The sequence below is a fragment of the Nannospalax galili genome, unplaced genomic scaffold (genome assembly GCF_000622305.1).
Source record: "Nannospalax galili isolate Female #2095 unplaced genomic scaffold, S.galili_v1.0 scaffold18, whole genome shotgun sequence".
In the NCBI taxonomy this organism is placed as follows: domain Eukaryota; kingdom Metazoa; phylum Chordata; class Mammalia; order Rodentia; family Spalacidae; genus Nannospalax; species Nannospalax galili.
In genome coordinates this window covers 6,934,242-6,952,697 of record NW_008346548.1, presented here as the reverse complement: position 1 = coordinate 6,952,697, position 18,456 = coordinate 6,934,242, and the positions used below count along the sequence as shown (strand labels likewise).

At 43.5% G+C, this 18,456-nt stretch overlaps 1 protein-coding gene across 1 annotated transcript in view; it reads right to left on the bottom strand.

Annotated features, from left to right (window-relative positions):
• Nr1i2 (nuclear receptor subfamily 1 group I member 2) overlaps window positions 1–12,753 on the bottom strand; it is a 67,749-nt gene extending 54,996 nt beyond the window's left edge. The window contains exon 1 of the mRNA XM_008842901.2: window positions 12,468–12,753. The gene's annotated coding sequence lies outside the window, so the exon portion shown is untranslated. The remainder of the gene's footprint in view (window positions 1–12,467) is intronic.
• Between the last annotated feature and the right edge of the window lie 5,703 nt (window positions 12,754–18,456).

Below are 18,456 nucleotides of genomic sequence, written 5' to 3'. Positions count from 1 at the left end.
CCCTCCCTCTCTCTCTCTCTCTCTCTCTCTCTCTCTCTCTCTCTCTCTCTCTCCGTCCTTTTGAGACAGGGTCTCCCTGTAGCCCCAGCGATCCTGGAACTCACTATGTAGACCAGGCTGGTCTTGAACTCACAGAGATCTGCCTGCCTCTGCCTCCCGAGTGCTGGGATTAAAGGCCTGTGCTACCATGCCCGGCCTAATATTTTTCAAAAAATTTAAAAACAATTAAATAAAATATATTTTTAATTTTTTCAATAACGGGGCTAGAGAGATGGTGCAGAGGCTAAAAGCACTTGCTGTTCTTGCTCTTGCAGACCATGGATTGATTCCCAGCACCCACATGGTGGTTCACAACCATCCAGGGTATCCAATGCCTTCTTCTGGCCTCCACCTGTACCAAGCACACATATGGTCCACTTAACATACATGCAGAGAAAACACTCATACACTTAAAATAAAAATATAGGGGCTGGAGATATGGCTCAGTGGTTAAGAACACTGGTTGCTCTTGCAGAGGACCTTGGTTTGATTCCCAGCGCCCATATGGCAGCTAACAACCATCCATAACTCCAGTTCCAGGGGATCTGGTGCCCTCTTCTGACCTTGGCAGGCATTGCACAACGTGGTGCACTTACATACAAGCAGGAAATACATTCATACACATAAAATAAAATAAAATTGATAAAATATTTTTAAAATAAAATAAAAATATAATAAAAATAAATCTTTAAAACAATTGCAATAATGAGGAAGGCATGGTGGTGCACCCCTTTAATTCCAGCACTCAGGAGGCAGAGGCAGGCTGAACTCTGTGAGGTCACGGCCAGCCTAAAAAGATTTTTATCTATAAGGAATTCGTGTAATGTTTGGATAGTAACCCAAGCAAAGCAACCAAGCTCATTAGCCGATTTAGGGAAATTTATACACTGACGACACTAGACTATATCAAGGAATTATTATGTCTGTTTTAAAACAGAGTTCCTAACAACCCCTTACCTCTGGAGGCAATACCTTGAAGTATTAGTGGATAAAATGGTGTGATATCTGTGGTTTGACTTTGAATAATCTAGTGAGAGTTTTGCTTCCTTGTCGCATGCAGGAATCATGTCATACAAATGATCCTGCTGCAAAAGCTAGATAAAGGTGGATTAGTCACAAACCCGTCGCCTTTTAAAGACTCTGGCACACCATGAAACAACAAAAACCAAACAAACTGAAATTCCACTGGAGGGAGAGCCCATGGTGTGTAAGCTGACTTCCACATCCTCCTTGGGGACCTTTTCCAATTCTGGGCAGGGTAGGCTCAGCAAAGGGAAAGAAGATCTACTGTTACAAGAAGCAAAAGTCCCAAATCACCAAGACTTACCAGAAAAGGTTATCTGGTAGGCAGCAGATAAGGGACTAACCATTTCAGTTTAATTTGGTTGAGGATGGGGTGGGTCAGGACCCTGTTGTACTTTTGCTAAGGCTCACTTCAAGGCTCTGCTTACTCCTGTTCCTCGGGTATGTCCTGCTCAGTCTTTTGGCTCTAGAGCCTGAACAGTGTGTCTTTTCAGTCATGAAAGACTTCAAAAGTGGACTGAGGATGTGGCACAGCTGGTAGAGTGCTTGCCTAGCATGGACAAGGCTTTGGAATCAATCCCCAGAACCACACAAAACCTGGTATGGTGACACTTCCTGAAATCCTGGCACTTGAGAGGGGGAGGCAGCACAAATTCAAAGGCATCCTCAGTTATATAGTGGGTTCAAATCCAATCTGAAATACAAGCGACTCTGTCCAAAAGGAAAGAAGATTATAAGAGGATCTTCAGAATCTTACAAATGTCTTGAGGGGGAGAATGGCCACATTTTTGAGGTAGACTTCTTTGTATATGATAAACTTTTTATACAAGGCCCAGGAAAATGTCACTCTGCTTTTTAGAAATTTCTAGTGCAGTTATGCACATCTTAGATGTCAGGAAATTTATTCTGGGGAAAATTGGTCTTCTATTTTTGGTTCCTTAATTTTCTTATTTCACACGTAGGTCTACACAAATACCAAACTTTCAGTGGATTTCAGTTCCTTAAAATGTTAAACATAAATTTGCCATACAACCCAGCAATTTGCTTGGAAGAGGGAAGAATTTGTCTTTTGCTTCCTAAGGTCGGAGATAAAGTGAGTACTCTCTCTGCGCATCGTAGACTATAGCTCTACCCGCTGATGGGTGTGAGGGCTCTATGCACATAATAAAATGGAGGCTGCTGGCAGAGCCTGACATGGCTTTTGGCCTGAAGAGGAAGGAGAGAGAACACTGCTCCAGAGAATGCTGCACACACGCCACTCAGAAGCTGAGCGAGCCCTTCAGACAAGAATTTAGGGAAAAGAAAGGAAGGAGGGGGTGGTTCACTTCAAGAAAACAATGGAGAGGTGGGCTAAGGGAACCGACTTGTCTGCTTCCCAGGGGACTGTCCAGGGGTAAGATGAGAGAAGAGGAAGGGGCTGGAAGGGCAGAGTAAGACAAGGCTTTAGAGAACTCAGGGCTGAAAAACAGAGCAAGGATAGGATGCAGGGGACTTGTTGAAGGGTCAGAAGTAGAATTCTTGTGGACTGTGGCTGACAGAGACGGACAGGGGGCACAAGGAAGCACAGCACAAGGACTCCTCTGACAGGGCATTGCTTGACTTTGGGAAAGGAATCTCAGAGCAAGCTCAGGTTCAGTTTGGGGTGGATGAGACCCTACTTCAGTTCCATGGACCTGGGGTATGCTGAGCCACAAAGAATTAAGCCACAGTATGCAGTGCACTCCGTGTGAATGTTTAAATGATTTCAGATGTATAGGATAGATCATGACTTCAAACTAGGAAAAAATAAATAAGAAAACTTGTTCCTGTACAGGGACATGCAGATGGGAAGGACCAAAAGGAAGGTGCTGGAAGGGACTTTGTTCCCTGGGGAAAGTGAAGGGTTGGGAGTAAGTGATCCACTAATGACCTTTGGAGCTAAATATTTAGAAACTGTAGAACAAAAGCAAACCATGCTGCCCCCATGCCCACGGCGGGGATCTCAGACAGCCTTGGGAATTCAGGTCTTTGAAGCAAGAAAGAACAAGATGTTCAGTAGAAGATTCAAGATGCTGCCCTTCCATATTAGGCTGGGAAGCTTATCAAAGACGTAGGTGAAAAACACGTTTCTCCTAAATAGACTAGGAAGAGTAAAGTCCTAGATAAGAAATGACTAGTGAGAGAGGAGGCTGGTCACCGAGCAGGGGCAGACTTTGAGAAATAGAGAGAAGGGCAACTAAGGGAGTGAGAACAGGGATTAAAAATTTAGGGCCTAGACCCTCTGGAGGTCTAGACTCAGGAGATAGCATTGAGGGCTCACACCTTTAATCCAAGCACTGGGAGGCAGAGGCGGACAGATCTTTCTGAGTTCAAGGCCAGCCTGGTCTACATAATGAGTTCCAGGTCAGCTGGTGCTACAGGGAGACACTGTCTCAAAAAGACCAAAGTAAAAGGGGGGGGGGCAGAAAAATGGGGCCCAAGAGAAATTAAGGTGACGGACTGTTCCTTAAGAGGGCAAGAGAAAAAGAAGAGAGGCAACTGGTTGGTGCAGAAACCAGGGAAGAATCGGAAAGAAAGAATGACAAGCTACAGTGTGGGCATGATAAAAGAGGAAGAAAAAATACCTGGGCAACCAGAGCGCATCAGGGCACCTGCCAAAGCAGGAGGCTGTTAAGCTCACAGTATAATCATCAAGGGCTCTCTCATTGCCCCTTCTGCCCTTACCAAACCCCAAGCACATGAAGGCTAGGCTGGCTGACCGGGGTCTGTTTTCAGGGCCACCCCTCACAGCCTGTCTGCCCAGGTAAGGAACCATACACAGAAGGAGGGCCACTAACGAGATGAGACACAGAGACTCCACTGCTACCTTTCTCTGGCTCCCTTGTCCTGTACACTGATCAGCCTCAGCCACAAGTGAACTTCTGAGCCAATGGTATTTGGGAGAGAAATTTCACTGGATGCTCAGTTTAATTAATAGGCCTCCAAACAGCATATATGAGGGCTGAAGTTGACACAGCGGTGGGGACTCTTCCTGAACAAACAATATCAAGCCGGATATGGCGGTCTATACTTGCAATCCCAGCATTTGAAAGGCAGAAGCAGGCAGATCTCTGTGAGTTCCAGGCCAACGAGGGCTACATAGTGAGACTCTATCTCAAAAAAAAAAAAAAAGCAAAAAAAAAAAACCCCACAAAAAAACAAAACAACAACCTACACACACACAAACACAGAAAAACAGAGCCGGGTATGATGGCGTAGGCCTTTAATCCCAGCACTCGGGAGGCAGAGGCAGGCAGAAGATCTCTGTGAGTTCAAGGCCAGCCTGGTCTACATAGTGAGTTCCAGGCTAGCTGGGGCTACTGGGAGACCCTGTCTCAAAAAAAGACCAAACAAACAAACAAACAAACAAACAAAACAAATACCAAACTGTAATCCTGTATCTCAGCTTTCAGAGGCTGAAGCATGAGGATTATGGGTTAAAGGTTAGCCCAGTCTATATGAGAGTTCAAGGAACCCTGGGCTATATAAGAGACTCTTTCAAACAAACAAAAAACCTAAACAAAACAAAAACACATCTCAAATACATAAATAAACAAGAAGGAAAAAAATACAAAAATATAAAAATAAGTATCGAAGAGAATATAAGCAAGAATAAGAAAAGAAATGAGGGGCTGGAGAGATGGCTCAGTGGTCAAGAGCACTGCCTGCTTTTGCAGAAGACCCCAGTTTGGTTCCCAGCACCCATATGGCAGCTAACAATCATCCATAACTCCAGTTCCAGGGGATCTGACGCCGTCTTTGGATCTCTGTGGGCATTGCACAACATGGGTGCACTTACATACATGCAGGCAATATTCTCATACATATAAACATAAAAAATATATATTAAAAACAAGCTGGGTGTAATGGCACATGCCTTTAATCCCAGTACTTGGGAGGCAGAGGCAGGCAGATTTCTGTGAGTTTTATGTCAGTATGGTCTACATAGCCAGCTGTCTCAAAAAGACTAAAAAATAAATAAATAGATAAAAAAGAAATGATATAAGTATTAGAAAGACAAGTAAAAAACATCACAAAATTCTGAAAATTAATTAATTTAAGTTAATTGTGTGGTATAATATTTTTTGATTGTGTCCTTTTGCTAGGTAGAATAGTCTTCCCCAAAGATGCCTGTGTCTTAGCCCTGGAATATGTGAACATGTTTCCTCACATAGCTACACATGTATGAGAAACCTAGAGAAGAGAGATCAACAGAGGACGAGCATTTTCCAGGTGGGCCCAATCTAATCACACAAACCTTAAAAACGGAAACTTTGGGAGGTTTGGTCACAGAAAGAGGATGATGTAGAAAGGAGTCAAATGCTGAGCTTTGAAGATGCAAGAGGGGCCACGAGTCATGGAAAGTGTCATCTTAGAAGCTGCAAAGAACAAGGATTCTCCCCCAGGGTCTACACAAGGAAGCTTCCATTGGTTGGACGGATGGGGGACCCTATTCAGACTCTGCTGCACTGCCATCACTCTTGACTCCCACCTGCCTAGTGCAGACTAAGGCCCGCCACACTCTTTCTAGTGATTCTGGAGGGAGAGAGTAGACTTAGGCAAGAAAGCAGGGTAGAAGCAAGGTGGGAGGAACAGCAGTGTGTGTTGGAAAAGGAGGAGGGACAGCAGTGTGTGTTGGAAAAGGAGGCCCATCATTTGACCTCTTTTGAGGACAAGGATCAAAGAAAGTTTTTGATAGCAAAAGTATAACTTCCTCTCTGACCCCATCAGATGAAGGCAATCACAATGACGAGACAATCAGTGTTATGTGTCTATGGCCTCCTCTGTTCCTGTATAGGAGGCTCTAACAGACTGCCCAGCCTGAGCTTGCAGGAACAGGTTGATCAGTAGCCTGCCCTCTGCCCACCTCAGAGGGCTCCTCATGGGACCGGCCCAGGTACCTAAGAAGAATCCAGGAGTTATCTGGAACCTGTGGGAATGGGGTAATTGCTCCCTTAGGAACAAGGAAGCTACTGACTCATTCAGTTGATCCTAGGGAGTCTGAATGTCTGACACACAGAGACAGAGCCACATTAAAAGGTGAGCTGGCTGGACTGCTGCCTAGTAGTCACCATAGTCAAAGACACTAAAAAGATATTGCCAGAACTAGTAAAAAGTGAGGTGAACCATAAACTGTTCTTTTCCAATAGAGTAGTCATCACACTGAGTGTACATTTAAAACATTCCCCAACAGTACAGACAAGACTGTAGCATATTGAGACCCTCTCATGTCTGTCATACAGGGCTACTCCAGACAACCCCCAAGAAGACAACCTATGCAATCAGAAGACAGAGCAGAAACAGAATTACATATAGCTCAGAACCTTTTGTAGAAATGACCATTATCTATCTAACCACTTAATCATGCCTTCCAAGTTGCTAGGTTTGGGAAGTTGCATAAAACAACTATTTTCACCATAAGGCACATGGCATATACTTTCGACCAAAAGTACATCATTTGCCAAAAAGCACCTCAAAGATGTTCAACATCACTAATCATTAGAGAAATGAAAAATCAAAACCATTTTGAGACACATTTGAGTTCACATTCATTAGGATGGCCACCATCCCCAAACGGGAAAACTATAGGCACTGGCAATGCTGTAGAGAAACCGGGGTCCTTATCTTCTGTGTGGATTGTAAAATGGTGCAGCCACTATAAAAAAATGGCACAGGGGCTGGAGAGATGGCTCAGCGGTTACGAGTACTGACTGCTCTTGCAGAGGACCTGGTCCCTTTCTTCTGACAAGCTCCCTGAAACATTGATGGTGCTGATCTGCCTGCCACTCTATGAGAAGTAAGGGCTTCAGAAATCGAGCTAATGCCATGAAAAATCGACAGGACACAAACATGACATGGTGGGGTGACTGCTTCAGTTAAGGCATCTTTCAACAGACTTGCAAAATGACTCACATCGTAAATTGTTGTTTAAAGTCAATATATACTGTGACAGTTTCCTGACTCTTCCAGTGAGTCATGACTTAACATTCTGACACCAGGTCACTGAGACTGTGTGAAGGAAAGGAGGGAGTAACATGGAGCTGAAACAACACTCTAAGCAAAGGCAGGGAAATGGGAAAGGAACCGTGATCTTAGGACAGAAACTATTGGAGGCAGCAAGATAAGGTGTGTATGCGTGTGCATGTGTGCAAGAGAGTGTGTATGCGATTTGTATGTATAACATTACACAAATATGTATGTGTGTGAAAGTTATAGAACTGGCCAGACTACAAAGAATTAAAAGCAAGGGGAAATAATATCAGAAGACAAAAATTGGGAAGCAGAGTTTATAAAACTATCAGTTTTGTCCACTAAGTGAAGACTGGTAAACATATTAACTAACATTTACACAGGTTTCATTGTTTACAAAATGATTTCAAAATCCTGACTTCATGTGGAGACACCTGTGACATCGGCCAGCCTAGCAGGGCTTATCCCTAGGTGAATGCAGCGGGGCATGAGAGGCTGTGACGTGTGTGGGTTGAAGGCAGTGAGCGCAGAACCACTTTTTCTTTACCTTTACCCAATGCTACACTGTAAATGGACAGATGGTCACGACATTCATGGAGGTAAAAATGCTTTGAAATGGTGTGAGTACGGTAAGCAAAATGCTCCTCCCCTCGGCCCTGGCACACAGCTGATCTCTGGAGGACAAACCCCTGTCTTATGAATTCAAACAGAGCTGGGCTGCTATCAATGAAAGTTGGCCTGTGTGCTTCCTGGGCCTCAGTCACCAGAATCCATGAGGTCAGACAGCTTGTGACTGCCTGGATCAAGGTGAAAGCTGGCATGACCCTTGATACAAGTACACTCTGTACCTCTTTCCAGCCCCTAACAGGACATGGTGACCTCCAATGTAGCTGCCTGCCTCTTATCAGAACCTGTGTACTGCTACAATGCCCACAGTTTTATGACCTTTTTTTTTTCAGGGATTCAGAGGGACCAAGAATTATTTCATATAGTATATAGGGTTTGGATTTGCCTCTGTCTCAATTTTTAGTTGGGAACTATTCTCAGTGAGTCCTGGAGGTGCAGGAGGTGGGGTGGTGGGTTGATGAATGTGTTCTAGGTAGCAGAGTATTTTTCTCAGCCTCCTCCAAACACACTCCCTCAAAGGCACCATGTGCAAAAGAGGGCCTCACTTTCCCCCTCAGGACCTGCACTCACATTTAGAGGCACAGAACGAGACTCAGGCTCAGTACAGAGCACAGCGGTTCTGTCGAGCAGCAGCCTCATCAAGCATCGAACTGATGTGGTTCCATTCCCTGAATCACTGTTCTTTTTCACAGGGAAACAAGGGTCTCCCCTCCTAAGGTCTTGGTGACTATTGGTCATCTTGGATTAGCCATCTAACTGAGAGAGTTCATTCACTGCGAAAAAGAAAACAATCAAATTATTTCTTTTAGAAATATTGAAGATTGTTGAGCTAAAAACAGTGAAAATTCAAAAAGATGCTCTTTCCTGCTTACTTAAAAATGGGACAGAACACTGCAAAAACCCTGCCCCTCTCTGCTCCCTCTTTTCCCTCCTGCAGGCAGAATGGAAACTCTTTGTTACTGTGCAAGACTTCTTGGCTCAGAAACACCACCAGGGCCAGTGGAATCTGGAACTGACTATTCCTCCTCTCAGTGTTTCTCCTTTGCAAACCTCACATGGCTCACCTTTTTCTCTTGTCGCTAGTGGAAATAACTCTGACATTGCCCTCTTCTTTGTTTTAAAGCTCTTTTATCTGAGACAGGGTCTCACTCAAAGTAGTGGCAATCTTCCTGCCTCTGCCTCTGCTTCTTGAGTGCTGGGATTACAGGTTTGCATTACCACACACAACTTACTAAAATATTCTTTGAGACAGAGTCCCCAGGCCACTATATACATACACACATATATATATGTATATATATGTATATATATGTGTGTGTGTGTGTGTGTCCTTTTTTTGAGACGGGGTCTCCCTATAGTGACAGCTGGCCTGGATTCCATATGTAGACCAGGCTGGGCTCGAACTCACAGAGATCCGCCTGCCTCTGCCTCCTGAGTGCTGGGATTAAAGGCATGCACCACCATGCCCGGCCAATATATATTTTTATTTATTATTTTTGTTTTATGTGTATGAGTGTATTGCCTGCATGTATGTTAAGTGTACCCATTCCATGCAGTACCCATGGAGGTTAGAAGGAGATGTCAGATTCTGTGACTAGAACTGAAGTCATAGTTGCTAGCTTCAATGTGGGTGCTGGGAATCAAACCCAGGTCCTCTGAAAGAGCAGCCAGTGCTCTTAACTACTGACCATCTCTCCAGCGCCCCTAGCCACTGTTTTGAGAGAGCTATTTTCCACAGGGAGTTGCTTTCTGTTTGTGGAATGAGCATGTGAGTGATATGTTAATAAACTTGCTTGGTTTTCTCTTAATAATCTGTCCTTTGTTATAGGAGTCCTAGTCCCAGCTATGAAGTCATGAGCGTTGAGAAAATCTTATCCTTCTCTTCAAAAATTAGACAAATTAATAGAGACTAAAAAGCATTTGCTAAAACTTAATGCCCACTCATGATTTAAGTCTTGGTTAACCAGGAGGGCTATAAGAGAACATTATGACCTCAACACAGGGTGCTTTCCAAAAACCTTTACTACACAGACAAGGTTAATTCTCATTAAAGTCAAAATAAGGATTTTATTGTTGGTATTTAACTATGATAGAAAGAGCTGATTCCTCCTGTCCTGCAGCCTGGGGTGACATGGGAACACAGGAGATAGACGCCTGGTGGAAGAGGCATGGTGGGTCAGATCACGGCCTTCAGCATGAAACAAGGTGTCCTCAGGGTGATACCCTCAGTGGGATGCCACAGCGGCAGACATGACAACCCATGGCCTTCTCAAGTTTGGTTCCAGGTGAAACAGGAAGAAACAGTTTCTATGAGAATTCCCCCAAACAAGCCCGTAATCAGGCTGGCTTCAGTTTGAATTTATACTACTTGTGTGACCAGTAAACCCCAAGCTTATGGTGATCCAAGTTGGTATTGAAATCCCCTAGAGAAAAATGGCTTCAGTCTGAACTTCAAAGATCCTACAGAGAAGGTTCCAAGAAAGATGAATTTACAGTATGGAATAAAAGTGGATTAAAGAACATAGCAAGAATTCTACATTTTTGTGAACAATGTTTCTCAGAATTGTAGTGCACAGCCCACACAACTGCACACCTCAGCCTCAAGACTACCCTCTGCTGTGCCTCTTGCTCATTTTGTGCTTAATGGTCAGGTAAAGGCAGTACAACAAACAAAACAAAACAAGGCTCTATAAGAAAGGAAGGAGGGGCTGGAGAGATGGCTGAGCAGCCAGTGCTCAATTATAATCAGGGAAATTGAAATCTTAAACTAGTAGGTTGCTATTTTTACTCATCCAAGTGAAAACCATTGAACAGTCAGTGTCAGGTGGGGAAAATTAATAACCATTTTTCTCTGCTGGCAAAAGTGTAAACTGAAATGGGCATTTGACCATGACCGTGTCAAAAAATTGAGTCATACAGCCTTGGACCCTATGCTGTGGCCTCTTTGAATCTGCTCTAAACACTTGCACATGTGATCAAGCAAACATACATGAACAGTGAGGTTCATTGGTGGGACTGAAAAATTTGGAAACAGCTTAAACAGTGACCCAAACAGAAGTGGTTAAGTAAAAATATTATAGGGCTATTTAGGTGGCCCGACAGGTAAAGGCGTTTGCTGTTGAGACTGACAGAATTTTATTTTGGTGGAAGGAAAGAACTGACTCCCACAAGTTGTCCTCTGACCTCCACAGGTACACCACGACATGCATGCTTACATATATCACTAAATAAATAAATGTAATTAAAAATTAAAAAATATTATATGCTAAAATGTCTTATAACAGTTTGAGTTTGAATAAACGAGATAGAGTTTTACGTGAACATAGATCTCTCTAAGTCATGCTCATTGGAAAAACAGAATAAGAACAACATAAGACACATATATATTACATGTATACATATATGAATGCAAAGAATGGTCTGGCATAACACCTCATTGTTCATTGCTTTGGTGGGAATTGGGGTTTAGGATTGACAGGATGGTCAAAGGAGAATTTAACTGTATTTATGCTGCTGTTTCATTTTACAAGAAGCATGCGATCATATATTACTTCATAATTTAAACAGTGATTGCCTAAAAAATAGTCTAAATGATTTTGTGGTTGTCTACTATGTTTATTTCACAATAATTCAGCATCAAGTTGCTTGCTTTTAGAGTAGCTGGTAAATGTTTTCTGTGAAGGACCAGACAGTTAACATGTTATGCTCTATGGCTTTACTATTTCTATGGTTCGATTCTGCTGTTAGAGGGCAAAAGCAGCCATATGCAATGCATGACTGTGTTCCAATAAAACTTTATTTATAAAAACAGATGGTGGGCCAGATTTGTCCTGTGAGCCATAACTTGCCAGTCCCAGGTTTAGACTAAGTTTATTATATATCAAAAATGCTTTTAAGCAGATACTTTCATGTATAGAAAACAGTCTTCCTATGAACAGACTGGTTAAACCATAGTCTTTGAGGACTTGTTCAGAATAGACTCTGGCCTTGTCATTGGAGACCAAACATTGATCTCAGTGTAGATAATCTAGTCACCTTTCAGCTGGGTGATGACCACTGACCTTCCCAGAAGCAATGGCAAACAGGGACAGTGCCAACCTGACTCATCAAGGGAAGGTTCAGTGGCCTAAAGGGGGTCTCTTAAGAAGCCCTAGATGTGGATGAGCTTTAAGGCTGTGTCTCTGCTCTTTGCTTCAGCCAAGCTAAGGTGTGCTATGGGGTGAGGGCACTGAACACCTACAGGACAGGTCTGATTGTGACATGCAAATATGATGTCAACCCTCACAAGCAGAGGTAAAAAATGCAATAGTCTAAAACTGACCACTGTACATGGGTGTAGTGGAGTTCCCAGAGACCATCAGTGAGGTTATGAGGTCTTGTGACTGTCCTGCTGCTGTCCTTGGCCCCGGGGGAATGCCAGTACTAACCTCACAAACCCTGAGGAGCCAGGGTTAAGTTGTTCCTGGCTCCCTCAGACAACAGCAGTGGGTCTGGGACTCCAGCCCTATTTTGGAGGGGGCTGGCTACTTGTCTAATGCATGTACAGACCTGGGGTTTCCACTGTGATTATTCTTCCCAAAGACAAATGCAGGCCTGGGAGCAGGGCATGGGGGCTTAATATTCAGTGGCTGTCTTGGGCTTTATTTAACCCAGGAAGGAGGAGAAGAACAAGGTGCCAACATGCTCCATACCCACCGTGTTACTGACCTCAAACTTTATCTGTGTTCCTGCATAGTTTCTACACAGAGCCAGAGGGCCTTTGGCTCCAAGGAAGAGAAACAAAATCATACCTGCTCGGTGGCCACGGCCTTCCTTGGGTTTCTCCCTTGGGGTCCACTTTGAAGAATCAGGAGCGATAGCTCTACTCAGAGCTCAGCATACCTGCAGGGGCTGCCTGGTTGCAGACAGAGGTCTCTGCTTAGCCTGTGGCTTATAGGGGTGAAGGCTAGCCTCCCAGGGAAAGGGTGAACCTCCTGCTTCCTCCTTCTGGGCTTGTCTTGGACTATGGCATTCCAGGATATATGGGCTCTGCTCTGTCTCACCCACATTTCAGCCCAGGTCCAACGTAGCCTGTAAGAGGCCTCATTTGGCACTCCTAAGTCCCAAGTCCAGCACCTGAGCTAGCAAATGCCTTGATTACCGTATTTACTCTCATTATACAGCCTCCTTTTTTCCTAATAGTTGTCTTCACTGTAAAGGAGGGGAGGGGCATTTTAAGCATCTGTTGTAAGTAATTCAGAGCAAATGTCTGCCTTTGAGGATGCTTCAGCCTCCTACAGCATTGGTGATAGCATGCACAAGATCCATGCAAACTCAAACCACACTTCATTCTAAGTAATCTTCTCAGACTGTTGCACATAAAAGTGAGCGCTCAGACTGTTATTGCACATAAAAGTGAGCAAAGTGCTGGATTATGATGCTACTGGCATGTTTATGTGTGAGAGAGAGGGAGATACAGAGGAGGAGAAAGGCTGAGGCATCATGGTTCCAACAGCTAGCCGGGAAGCAGGAAACTTCACATTCAGAAAGCATTGTTTCCTCTTCGAGATGCTTCCAGAGTTTGGAAGTTGGGGCTTCTAAATCTCACTGCTTGGGATGTTGCCTTTGCCTTCAACAGGGACCTGGAATAGGCAAAACTGGGATTGTCCCCGCCTAGTATGCTCTGGAGTAGCAGGACACTATGTTCTGGGCCCAGAGACACAGCCAAAGAGGGCAGGAGGCCGAAAAAGGACTTTCATTTCCAAGGTTGGAAGCAGGTCTTTCTGCACAGACAAGCGCTTTTGGAGGTAGGGGAGAAAGGATGGAATCCCAGTTCAGATGGGGCAGCTTGCCAAAAGTCCTGGGGTCACAGGTGCAATATAGATAGCTTTTACCAGCTCTCAAAGCTCACCATGGTTCATAAAGGTCTGACTTTAACTCTCTTATAAAAGTGGTGAATTATTTACATCAGAAACAGGGAACCCAGGACAATTTAGGAACCCATCAGAGCAAAGAACTGCTCTCAAGTGTTGAAGGGCTCCCCTGATCTCTTCTTCTGGATCTGTGGGGCTGGCTTCAGAGGGCAGAAGAAGGCCACAGGGCTGCCAGGCCTCTTGGTATTCACACCAGGCAGGGTTTCATTTGAAAGCCAGTTAAAACACCCAGAAAATACACAATAGTTAATAAGCACGGTGGATTGGTGCCCCAGGGGAGAGGCTAAGTCATTCCAAAGCTTGCCTGGGAAGTAGAAGAAACTGGAGTCTTGACCTCCATCCATACTGTCTCCTGCAGAAACCAGAGTGAGCTGCCTGCTTGCTCGAGGTAAGCTTAGGCAGTTTCCTTGATGAAAACTGGCATATGCTGACCTCCCTCCAGGGACTATTTATATTTAAGAATATAAGTTTGAATAAACTTATAAAAATATACATGAAACTAAGACAGCCAACTAACTTCAGGGCACACTGATGGTGTCCACCCAGGTGAAGTCAGAGGAATACAGGTGTTTATCAGCCTGCCCAGTGGTCTTGCTCAAATTCTCTTAATATCCCTCTGGGGTGTGTGTAGTGTATGGTGACCTCCAGAACGCAGAAGTCCCTGTGAGGTAGGTTCTGAGGAAACTTCTCCCTTTTAATTTTGGGTGGAGGCTGAAACAAGGTTCCTGAGAACAGTAAGAATAGGAAGCTTCTGTTTGGAGGTGGTTCTATTTATTCCAAGTAGCAGCTCCCCCACACATTTTTTTTTCTTTCTTAGAAATAACAGGTTCCAGTCAGGCCATAGAGATACTGAGTCTCCATGAATGACCCTTGCAGATGAAGTCATAGCCCCTCTCTCATTGCAGAATCCTGGAATATTTTACTTCATCTCTCAATGACATTGCAGAAGGTGTTGTCTCTGACTACATCTTCTTGCTCATGAACTTACTATAGCTTGGTTCTAGACTATGCCCAAAGTCCCATGTGTTAAAAGCTTGGTCCCCAGAGTGGTTCTATGGAGAGGAGTAGACACTTAAAATGTGGGATCTAATGGGAGGTTTTTAAGTTTTTACTTTTTCCTGTGGCTTGGACCTACAGAGAGAGTGGAGCACTGGCCCTCTTCTCTTTGTTTTTTGCTCCCTGGCTGGTGATGATGCAAGCAGATTTGCTTTGCTAAGCACTTACACCACACTGTGCCTGGCATACACAAACTGAGCCAGAACAGCTATTTGTGTAAGGAATCCTCCAAACCTCTTTCTAAGTTGATATCTCAGGGATGTTATAGTAATGGAAAGCTGACCAACACAATCTCCTTGTGGGAAGAAACTTTTGCCTCTCTTAGATTATCTTGTTCCAAATTGCACTGGTGGTTGCTAGGTTGGCCTAGTAGTTTCTCCAAGTATAGTTTTTACTGGCACTGCTTTTACTGAAAAGAAAAAAATGGACTGTTCCTGATAGCTGATACCACTATTAAATGAAACACATGCTTAGTTTTATTATTAAATGAGTAGTCTCTCAAATGTGTGAAACCATTTAAATTTTAATTAAAAATTTTAAGTTCTTAATGATGGAAAGATGAATTATAATTTAATAGCAAAAGAATCATTGGGTATTCAATATATATAATTAGCTAAGAACTAAGAAGTGATTTGAATTTGTATTTGTTTTACTCAATCTATGTGTGAGGGGGTGAAGGACTGGGGTCGCGGTGGGGTGATGCTAACATCTTACAGTTTAACAGGATAGCCACCTTCCATAGACAGCTATTGCTCTTCTGATATATCTGAAAGTTATGAGTAAGTATAAATTAGGGACCATACAGACAGTATGTCTGACCAATCATCTGGACCACCTTTCAGAAAAGCTGTGCCTAATCCATAGGGAGGCAACTAGACACTGACATAATGATTGAGATTGTTTAGCTAGTCAGGCAGACCTATTTTTTTTCTATTAATGAGATGAAACATTAATTCCCAGAATATGGGAATGACTTTTACAATATGTATATGCTCTAGACAAATAACTTATTATCTAACTGTGCTGGATAGCTTTAGTGTCAACTTCACACACCTGGGTTGAAGGAGGCTCAATTGGGGAATTGCCTTCATTGGACTGGCCTATGGCCATGTACATGGGGCACCTTCTTGATTGTTGAGTGATGTGGGAGGGCCCAGCCTACTGCGGGTTGTGCCACCCCTGGGTAGGGGGGCCTATGTTGCATAAGAAAGCAGGCTGAGCAGGGGTCAGGGGAGCAAGCCAGTAAGAAGCGTTCCTCCATGGCTTGTGCTCCAGCTCCTGCCTCCAGGTTCCTGTCCTGAGTTCCTACCTTGGGCTCCCTGATGAACTGCGACCTGGGAGATGTAAGCTGAATAAACCCTTTCCTCCCCAAGTTGGTATTGGTCAGAGTATTTTGTCACAACAATGAAGAAACAAACTAGGACACTAACCTTCCAACTAAAAAAAATGGTCTTATGCTTTGAGATTATTTAACACTATTTCAACTTGCTTATAATGCAAAACAATGTACTAGGCCTTGTGTTCCTCTTGTAACCTAAACATATAGCCTTAATCCCTCATGACCCTTTCTTGCCCTTGACCTAGAATGATGTAAGAATGTGTGTGTTTTTAGTATAAAGCATTGTGGAAGTTTATTGAAAACAACAGGCTATTCCATTTGCAAGCAACAGGTGGGATTAAATCAATAATATCTGCTTGTGGTTATGCATGCTGTACTAGGTCAGGCGGGTTCAGAAGAGACAAAATCCTTCTGATAAGAATGTACTTTTCCTTTGCCATTTCATACTGGGTATACAGTCTCAATAAAAGAGAGGGGGGATAGAGAGATAGCACAGTGGTTAAGAGCACCAGCTGCTCTTCCAGAGGACCTGGGTTCAGTTCCCAGCACACACATGGAGGCTAGCAACCATCCTTAGCTCCAGTTACAGGGGATCCACATCCTCTTCAGGCCTCTGGGGGTGTTTCATGACATGAGTACACTTAAATACATACAGGCAAAACACTCATACACATAAAATAAAAATAAATAAATAAAAATTAAAAAATAAAAGAGAGAGGAAGGTTTTTGTTGGAGAGTACAGTTCTGGGAGAATGCTGAAGGAACAGGATTTCAGAGCAGCTTGGGTCCCCTGTTATCTAAAATGGATGCTAAGAATCAGGCTGTTTTTTATTTCAGGCACAACTGCATCACATAGTTTGTCAAAACAATATTTGTCTTTATTTGTCTGTCTTGTTTCAGTCAGCATGCCTTTGAGGTTCATTCATGTAACATATGTCAAAGCTTCATTCCTTTTATGGCTGAATAATAAATCATCCATTGCATGTATACAACACATGTGTCCATTTATTTCTAAGCTAATGTGAGGAAGATTGCTCTAAATACTGGCATACAAATATCTGCTTGAGTCTCTACTTTCAGTTATTTTGGGTACATACTTAGGAATGGCATGGCTCTGTGTGTGTGTGTGTGTGTGTGTGTGTGTGTGTGTGTTCCCTCAGTAAATTCATATGTTGAAATCCTAAGCTCCAGGGTGATATTAGGCAGTGGGGCATGTGGAAGAGTTGGTCGAATCATGACTGGGGCTCTTTATAAAAGAGAACCCAGAAAGCTAAGTGAGGTTACAGAGAGGTCATCATATATGAACAGGAAGGGGCCTTCTCCACACACTGAAATCTGCTGGTGCTTTGATCTTGGATTTCCTATTCTCTAGAATTTTTTTTTTTTTTTTTTTTGTCTTTTTGCGACAGGGTCTCTCTGTAGCCCCAGCCGGCCTGGAACTCACTATGTAGACCAGACTGGCCTTGAACACACAGAGCTCCACTTGCCTCTGCCTCCCCAGTGCTGGGATTAAAGATGTGTGCCACCACGCCAGGTCCCTAGTCTCTAGAATTGTAAGAAATACATTTATGTTATCTACAAGTCACCCAGTTTACAGTATTTTGCTATAATATCCAGCATAGACTGAGACTGGTCCTGAGGTAGTTCTGCTAAATGATTCAAGGATTCACTATGCTTCTGCACAGTGGCTACACCCTTGTACATTCCCATCAGCAATATATGGAGGTCTCAGTCTCACCACGTCTTCTCTTACATTTGTTATTTTCCATCTTTGCTTTGTTTTGATTTATTGTAGCAAGGTAGTAGGTGTGATGTGGCACGAGTGTATTCTCACAGCTTCTAGCTTCCATGGGTCACTGAACTGTGCTGATGTGTAGGTTAATATCGTTCATCAAATTTGGAGAGTTTTAGTCCTCCAGGTATTTCTTTCTTTTAAATTTTTTGGTATAATTTTATTTTATGAGTGTTTTGCCTGCCTGTATGTAAGTGCATCACATGTATGCAATGCCTGCGGAAGCCAGAAGAGAGTACTAGATCCTTTGGAACTGGAATTACAGACAGCTTTTAGCTGCCATGTGGGTGCTGGGAACCAAACTTGGGTCCTCTGCAAGAGCAGCCAGTGCCTTTAACTGATGAACCATCTCTCCAAGTCCTTCTTTCTCTTTTTTTTTCTTTCATCTTTTACTCTCCCTCCCTCCCTCCCTCCTTCCCTTCCCTTCCCTTCCCTTCTTCCTTTTTTTTTTTTGAGACACAGTCCCACATATTCCAAACTTGCTATGTAGCCAAGGATGACCTTGAACTTAATCTATTATTTTTATTTTATGTGTATGAGTGTACTGCCCATGTGTGTATGTACATGGACCTGTGACATACAATGCCCTCAGAGGTCAGAAGAGGGAGTTAGATTTCCCTGGAACTGGAGTTACAGATGGTTGTTAGCTGCCATGTGGGTGTTGGGAATCAAACCTGGGT